This window comes from Theropithecus gelada, chromosome X (genome assembly GCF_003255815.1).
Source record: "Theropithecus gelada isolate Dixy chromosome X, Tgel_1.0, whole genome shotgun sequence".
In the NCBI taxonomy this organism is placed as follows: Eukaryota; Metazoa; Chordata; class Mammalia; order Primates; family Cercopithecidae; genus Theropithecus; species Theropithecus gelada.
Genome location: NC_037689.1, coordinates 77,803,155 through 77,812,310, shown reverse-complemented (window position 1 = coordinate 77,812,310; position 9,156 = coordinate 77,803,155).

Sequence of the window (9,156 nt, the reverse complement as noted above, 5' to 3'; positions counted from 1 at the left end):
GAAATACTCTTCTGGTTTTCCTCCTGCCTTTCTTCCTACTGCTTCCTCACCTCCTTTACAGGTTTCTCTCCTCTCAGAATTCTAAGAATGCTCCAGGATGAGTCCTTGAACTTACTCACTTTTTTTTCTGTTTATATGCTCTCCTTAATCTCACCCATTTATTTCCGATATTTAAAAAATATTTTATATGCTGGAGAGCCCAGAATTTGTAACTCAAGCCTCAGGGTATGTACCTCTATTCTGAATTCCTCTCACATTCAATTCTCTTCTCAGGTTTTCCACTTGGATGTCCAGTATGCACTAAATTCTAACATGCCCAAATCTGAGCTCCTGGTATTTATTTACAAACTTGTTCCTTCTACAGATTTTCTCACCTTAATCAATGTTCATTCTTACAACTGGTCCGCATAAAAGCTTGGGCATGTACTTGACTGTTTTTTCTTTCATTTTCAGGATATTAGAAAAAATTTAATATGTCAACAAATTCTGATGGCTCTGCTCACAAAATAAGTTCAGAAACTAATATGTCAACTCCAGCATTACTACTATGATTGTATCTCACCTATATTATTGCAGTGGGGTTAGGATTTGTCCTCCTACTTCTGACCTAGTATATTTATTCTTAGCACAGTAGCCAGAGGAATTCTGTAAGAATCTATTTAACTTGTAGGCATGACTTATTTTGCTTATAGTATACACCTGAGCAATATGATCTAGCCTGCAATTTCTTTTCAGATTTTATCTCTTATGCTCTCCCCTACTGTTATGCAATTTGTTTTTTGAGCAAGTCTGACAAGCTACTACCTCAGGGCCGTTAAACTTTCTGGTCTCATTGCTTGGAATGCCTCAAGTAAATGCATGACTTATTCATGTCTTTTATGCTTTTGCTAAAAATACACTACTTAGTAAGTACACTCTATCCAAAATTAACTTTATAACATTCCTCCTTGCTTTACTTTTTCTAGCACATATCATTATCAATAATCTATTTTAAAGAATCAATTCTTGCCTTTGCTGATATTTTGCAAGCTACTTCATTAACTTCTGCTATGTATTATTTCCATCTTTTCACTTTATATGGTTTCACCTTGATTTTTTCTACCTTCTGTAGATTAAAGCTTGGATGACAGATTTTCAACCTATCTTTGTTTACAATGTGTGTATTTAGAGATAGAAATTTCTTTCTCCCACTGCTTCTTGTACCATCCCATAAAATATTTTGTCTCTTTACTTATCCATCTTAACATTTATTCTCATGAATATAAACTACAAATATAAACTTATGTATGAATAAAACATAAAATTATCTATATATTACTTCTATATGATATATATACATGTACAAGTATTTCAATGGGAAAATATACTCATACTGAATTGCAAAGGCATCTGTTCTTTTTCATTGATACATAATATTTGTACATACTTATGGGATACATGTGATATTTTGTTACATGCATAGGATTTATAATGATCAAGTCAGGATATTTAGGATATCCATTACAACAATCATTTATTATTTCTATGTGTTAAGAACATTTCAAATCCTCACATCTAACTACATTTGAATATACAATATATTGTTGTCAACTATAGTCACCCTACTTTACTATTGAACATTAGAACTTCATCCTTCTATTCAACTGTATGTTTGTATCCATTAACCGACATCTGTTCACTTCCTCACACCCCCCCCATCTTTCCCAACCTCTGTTAAATATCATTCTACTCTCTACCTCCATGAGATCACCTTTTTAAACTCCCACATATGAGTACATGAGATATCTGTATTTCTGTGTCTGGCTTATTTCACTTAACATAATGACCTTTATTTTCATTCAATTGCTACAAATGATATTTTTAACTTTTTATGGCCAAATAGCATTCCATTGTGCAAATATACATTTTCTTCATACATTCATCCATTGAAGGGCACTTAGTTTTATTCCATACCATGGCTGTTGTGAATGCTGCTGAAATAAACATGGAAGTGCAATAAACATGAGTCCGTTTGATATGCTTATTTCCTTTCCTTTGGATAAACACCCAGTTGTGAAATGGGTGGATCCTATGGCAGTTCTATTTTTAGTTGTGTGAGGTTTTTTTTTTTTTTTTGAGAAATCTCTGTACTGTTTTTTATAATGGCTATACTAATTTACATTCCCACAGTGTATAAGAGTTCCATTTTCTCTGCATCTTCCCCAGCATCTGTTATTTTTTGTCTTTTTGATAATAGCAATTCCAACTGGGGGAAGGTGATATCTCACTGTGATTTTCATACGCACTCCTTCATGATTAGTGATGTTGAGCATTTTTTACATACTGTTTGGCTATTTGCATGTATTTTTAAATAATGTCTATTTAGATCCTTTGCCCACTTTCCAATAGGATAGATCATTTTTGATTTTGAGTTGTTCGAATTCCTTGTATATTCTGGACATTAGTCCCTCATCAGATGAATATTTTGGAAATATTTTCTCCTATTCAACAGGTTATTTCTTCACTTTGCTGATTGTTTCCTTTGCTGTTCAGAAGATTTTTAGTTTAATATTTTTCCAGTTGTCTATTTTTTATTTGGTTATCTGTGCTTTGGGGGTCTTAGCCATAAACTCTTTGCATAGAACGATATCCTAGTGGGTTTCTCCTATATTTTGTTACAGTAGTTTTATAGTTTTGAATCTTACATTTAAGTCTTCAATTCATATTGAGTTAATTTTTTATAAGGTAAGAGATCAGGGTCCTTCTGCATATGAATATCCTATTTTTCCAGAACTGCTTATTGAAGAGGGTATACTTCCCTCTTCCCAAGGGGAAAGTATTGGGTACTCCTCTTAAAGTATGTTCTTGGTGCCTTTGTCAAAAATCAGTTGGCTATAGACATATAGAATTATTTCTGGGTTATGTATTCTCTTTCATTGGTCTATGTGTCTGCTTTAATCCTAATACCATGCTGATTTGGTTACTATAGACTTATAATATATTTTGAAGTCAGGTAGTGTGATGCCTTCAGTTTTGTTTTGTTGAGGGTTGCTTTGGTTATTCAGGCTCTTTCTTGGTTCCATACAAATTTTAGGATTTTTTTTTTTCTATATTTGTAAGAAATGTCAATGTCATTGGTATTTTGATAGGGATTGCATTAAATCTGTACATTCCTTTAGGTAGTATGATAATCTTAACAATATCAATTCTTCTGATTTATGAGCATGGGATGTTCTATATTTTGGATGTTTGTCTCTTCCAAATCTCATGTTGAAATTTATTCCTCAATGTTGGAGATGGGCCTAATGCAAAGTGTTTTGATCATGAAGGTGGATCTCTTATGAATAGATTAATGGTCTCCCAGGAGAGGGAGTGTGAGTTTTCACCCTATTAGTTCCTGGGAGAGCTGGTTGTTAAAAAAAAACATGGTACCTTCCCCCTCTCTCATGCTTCCTTTCATGCCATGTGATATCTACACAAGCCAGCTCTCCTTCTCTTTCCCCTTTCTCCATGAATGGAAGCATCTCAAGGCCCTCAGCTGATACAGATATTAGTGGCATGCTTCTTGTATAGCCTATAGAACCATGAGCCAAATAAATCTTTTCTCTTTTTAAGTTACACAGACTCAGGTGTTTCTTTATGGAAACACAAACAAATTAAACAAGATGTCTTTCTATTTGCTTGTGTCTTTGTCAATTTCTTTCTTCAGTGTTTTGTAGTTTTCCCTGCAAAGATCTTTCACCTTCTTAGTTAAATTTATTCCTAGGAATTTTATATTTTTATAGATTTTGTAAATTGGATGCTTTCCAATTTATTTTTCAGCTAGTTCACTATTGGTGTGTAGAATAGCTACTGATTTTATATGTTGATTTTGTATTCTCCAACTTTATTGAACTTATCAGATCAGATCTAAGAGATTTTTTTTTTGATGGAGCCTTTAGGTTTTGCTAAATATGAGATCATGTCATCTGCAAAGAGAGATTATTTGACTTCCTCTTTTTCAATTTGGATGCCTTTTATGTCTCTCCATAGCCTGATTGCTCTCACTAAGACTTCTAGTACTATGTTGAATAAGACTAGTGACAGTGGGGTGGGCATCTTTGTCTAGTTTCAGTTCTTAGAGGAAAGGTATTCAGCTTTTCTCTGTTCAGTATTATGTTAGCTGTGGGTTTGTCATATATGGCCTTTATTATGTTAAGGTATGTTCTTTCTATGTCTCATTTGTTTAGCACTTATTATCATGCAGGGATATTAAATTTCATCAAAGAACTTATCTGCATCTATTGAGATAATCATAATTTTTAATCCTTCATTCTGTTGATTTAATGCATCATGTTTATTGAGTTCTATATGTAGAAACATCCTTGCATCCCTGGGATAAATCCCACTTGTTTGTGGTGTATTATGTTTTGGATGTGCTGTTGGATTCAGTTTGCTAGTATTTTGTTGAGAAGTTTTGCATCTATGTTAATCAGGGATAGTGGCCTGTATTTTCTTTTTTTGTTGTGCTCTTGTTTGGTTTTGGTATTAGGATAACGCTGGCTTTAAAGAACAAATTAGAAAGAATTTCCTCCCTTTTCTAATTTTTGGAATGGTTTGAGGAGAATTGGTTTTAGTTCTTCTTTAGAGGTTTGGTAGAATTTGGCAGCAAAGTCAAAAGGTCCTAGACTTTTTCTTTATTGGGAGACTTTTTATTACTGATTCAGTCTCATTACTGACTATTGTCTGCTTAGTGTTTTTACTTCTTCCTGATTCAATCTTGAAAGATTGTATGGTTCCAGAAATTTATTCATTTCCTCAAGGCTTTCTAGTTTCTTAGTGTATAGTTGTTCATAGTAATATCTGACAATCTTTTGTATTTCTGTGGTATCAGTTGTAATGATTTATTTTTTATTCGGATGTTATTGCATCTTTTTTTCTTGGTTAGTCTATCTGGTGGTTTATTGATTGTATCTTTTAAAAATATGTACTTTTTTTGTTCTTTCTTTTTTTTTTTTGGTCCATTTCATTTAGGTCTGCTCTGATTTTTCTTATGCATTTATTTCTACTAATGTGGCATTTAGTTTGTTCTTTTTTTTTTTTTTTTGTCTTTTTTTTTGAGACGGAGTCTCGCTCTGTTGCCCAGGCTGGAGTGCAGTGGCCGGATCTCAGCTCACTGCAAGCTCTGCCTCCCAGGTTCACGCCATTCTCCTGCCTCAGCCTCCCGAGTAGCTGGGATTACAGGCACCCGCCACCTTGCCTGGCTAATTTTTTTTGTATTTTTAGTAGAGACGGGGTTTCACCGTGTTAGCCAGGATGGTCTCGATCTCCTGACCTCGTAATCCGCCCGTCTCGGCCTCCCAAAGTGCTGGGATTACAGGCTTGAGCCACCAAGCCCAGCCTTTGTTTGTTCTTAATTTATAGTTCTTGAGGTGAATTGTTAGATTGTTTATTTAAAAATCTTTCTTCTTTTTGATGTAGGCATTTATTGCTATAAAATTCCCCTCTTAGTACTGATTTTACTGTATCTCATAGGTTTTTGTATGTTGTGTTTTCACTTTCATTTGTTTCAAAAATTTTTATCATTTCCTTCTTAATTTCTTCATTGATCCAATGGTTATTCAGGACCATGCTTAATTTCCATGTATTTATACAATTTCTGAAGTTTTTCTTGCTATTGACTTCTAGTTTTATTTCATTGTGATCTGAGAAAATACTTGATATGATTGCTATTTTTAAAAATTTGTTGACTTGTTTTGTAGTGTAACATATGGTCTATCCTGGAGAATGTTCCATGTGCTTATGAGAGGAATGTGTTTTCTGCAACTGTTGGACAAAATGTTCTGTAAATGTCTATTAGGCATATTTGGTCTATTGTACAATATAAACCCAATGTTTCTTTGTTGCTCTTATGTCTAGATGATCTCTCTAATGCTAAGAATGGGGGGTTGATGTCCTCAGCTATAACTGTATTGGAGTCTGTCTCTTCCTTTAGATCTAATAATATTTGCTTTATATATCTGAGTGCTCTGGGGTTGGGTGCATATATATTTGCGATTGTTATATCTTCCTATTGAATTGATGTTTTTATCATTATATAGAGACTTTCTTTGTCTTTTTTTTTACTGTTACTGACTTAGAGTCTATTTCATCTAACATAATTATAGCTACTTCTGCTTGTTTTTGTTTTCCATTTGTATGAAAATTTTATTTATTTTATTGTATGTGTATTCTTAAAGGTGAAGTAAGTTGCTTGTAGGCATAATATATTTGAGTGATATTTTCTTATCCATTCAGCCAGTCTATATCTTTTAAGTGGAAAATATAATCTGTTTACATTCAAGGTTACTATTCATATGTGATGATTTCTTCCTTTCCTTTTGTTGATTGTTTTCTGATTGTTTTGTATATCCTTTTTTTTCTTTCTTTCTCTCTTTTTGTTTCTTTATGGTTTGGAGGTTTTCTACAGTGGTAACATTTTAGTTCTTTCTGTTCCTCATTGGTGTGTCTGCTCTACCAGTTTGTTTTATCCTTTCTTCTGTTTTCATGAGGGTAGATAGTATCCTTTTGATTCAAGGTGTGGGACTTCTTTAGTAGTTCTTATAGGGCTGGTATTGTGCTGATGAATTGAATTCCCTCAATTTTTGTTTGTCTGGGAAAGTATGTGTTTTTTATTTATAAATAATAACTTTGCTAGTTATACTATTGTTAGTAGAGAGCTGTCTTCCTTTAAGCACTTTGAATATATCATCTCATTCTCTTCTGGCCTGTAAGATTTCTGCTGTAAAATTCACTATTATTCTGATGGAGGTTCCCTAACATATGACTAGATGGTTTTCTCTTGCTGTTTAAAGAATTCTTTCATTTTCTTTGACTGTGGACAGTTTCACTCTAATGTGCTGGGGGAGAAAATCTTTTTGAATGGTATCTACTTGGGGATCTCTGAACTTCCTGTACCTGGATGTCTAAATTTCTTGCTAGACTTGAACAGTTTCAGCTATTATGTTATTTAATAGGTTTTCATTCTTTAAACTTCTCTACACCTTCTGGGACACCCCAAATTCAGATATTTGGTCACTTTCTGGTGTCCCATATATCTTGCAGGCTTTTTGTATTTCTTTTATTCTTTTTTTGGTCAGACAAGATTATTTTGAAAGACCCATCTTCAAATTCTGAAATTCTGCTTGATTTTGGCTATCTTTGAAGTTCTCAGTTGTATGTTTTATTTCATTCATTGAATTCTTCAGTTCTGAGATTTATGTTTAGTGCATTGTTTATGGCTCAGTAGAACCAAACAGTTATTTTCTAATGATAGCTATCTCTCTAGTGAATTTCTTGTTTATATCCTGAATTGCTTTTCTGATTTTTTTGGTGTTGTTTATCTGTTTTCTCTTGTATCTCAGTGAGTTTATTTAGTATCATAATTTTGAATTCTCTTCAGGCAATTAATAAATTTATTTTGTGCTAAAATCTGTTGTTGGACAATTATTGTATTCTGTTGGATGTATCATATTTCTACACTTTTCATGTCCTGGTGTCCTTTTGTTGATATCTGTGTATTAGGTATAGGGTAAATCGTAGGTATATATATTTATGGGATCCATGAGATGTTTTGATACAGGCATGCAATGCATAATAATCAGACCATAGAAAAAATATTCATCACCTCAAGCATGTATTCTTTGTGTTACAAACAATCCAATTATACTCTTTCAGCTATTTAAAAAGGTATAATTAAATTATTATTTACTATAGTTACCCTATCATGCTATCAAATACTGAATATTATTCACTCTTTTCAACTAATATTTTTGTACTCATTAACCATCCCTAACCCCCTTCAGCCCCCTGCTACCTTTCTCAGTGTCTAGTAACCATCCTTCTATTGTCTGTCTCCATGAGTTCAGTTGTTTTGATTTTTAGATCCCACAAATAAGTGAGAACATGTGATGTCTTTCTTTCTGTACCTGGCTAATTCCACTTAACATAATGACCTCCAGTTCCCTCCATGTTGTTGCAAATGACAGGATCCCATTCTTTTTATGTGACTGGATAATACTCCATTGTGTATAAATATCATATTTTGTTTATCCATTCATCTTTCAATGGATACTTAGGTTACTTCCAAATCTTAGATATTTTGAACAGTGCTGCAACAAAGATGGGAGGAGTCCAGATTTTTTTGGGTATACTGATTTTCTTTCTTGTGAGTATATACCCAGCAGTGGGGTAGTTGGATCATATTGTAGCCTTATTTTTAATTTTTTGAGGAACCTTCAAACTTCTTTTCAAAGTGGTTGTACTAATTTACAGAAGTTGTGTACCCTGGTGGTCCTCTGATCTACCAGCTGAGTTATTGAAGGGAATATACTAATTTACATTGCCACCAACAGTGTACAAGAGTTCTCATTTCTGCACATCCTCGCCAGCATTTGTTATTGTGTGACTTTTAAATGTAAACCATTTTAACTGGGGTGAGATGATACATTGTAGTTGTGATTTGCATTTCTCTGATGATCCACGAGTTTGAGCACTTTTACATATATTTATTTGCCATTTGTATGTTTTCTTTTGAGAAATATCTATTCAAATCTTTGACCATTTCTTAATCAGATTATTAGGGTTTTTTCCTGTAGAGTTGTTTGATTTCCTTATATATTTAGGTTATTAATCTCTTGTCAGTTGGGTAGTTTGCAAATATTTCTTCCCAAGAAATTTCTACTGTGCGGAAGTTTTTTAACTTGATGTGATCCCATTTGTCCATTTTTGCTTTGGTTGCCTGTGCTTGGGGATATTATTCAAGAAATGTTTGCCCAGACCAATATCATGGAGATTTTCTCCAATGTGTTTTTGTAGTAGTTTTATAGTTTGAGGTTTTAGATTTAAGTTGTTAATACATTTTGGGTTGATTTTTGTATATGATGAGAAATAAGGGTCTAGTTTCCTTCTTCTGCATGTGGATATCCAGTTTTCCTAGCACCATTTATTGAAGATACTGTCTTTTCTCCAGTATATGTTCTTGAAGTCTTTGTCAAAAATGAGTTCACTGTAGATGTATGAATTTGTTTGTTGGTTCTCTATTCTGCTCCACTGGTCTATGTTTCTGTTTTTATGCTGCTACCATGTTGTTTGGTTTATTATAGCTGGTAGTATAATTTTAAGTCAGGTAATGTGATTCTTGAAATTTTGTTCATTTTG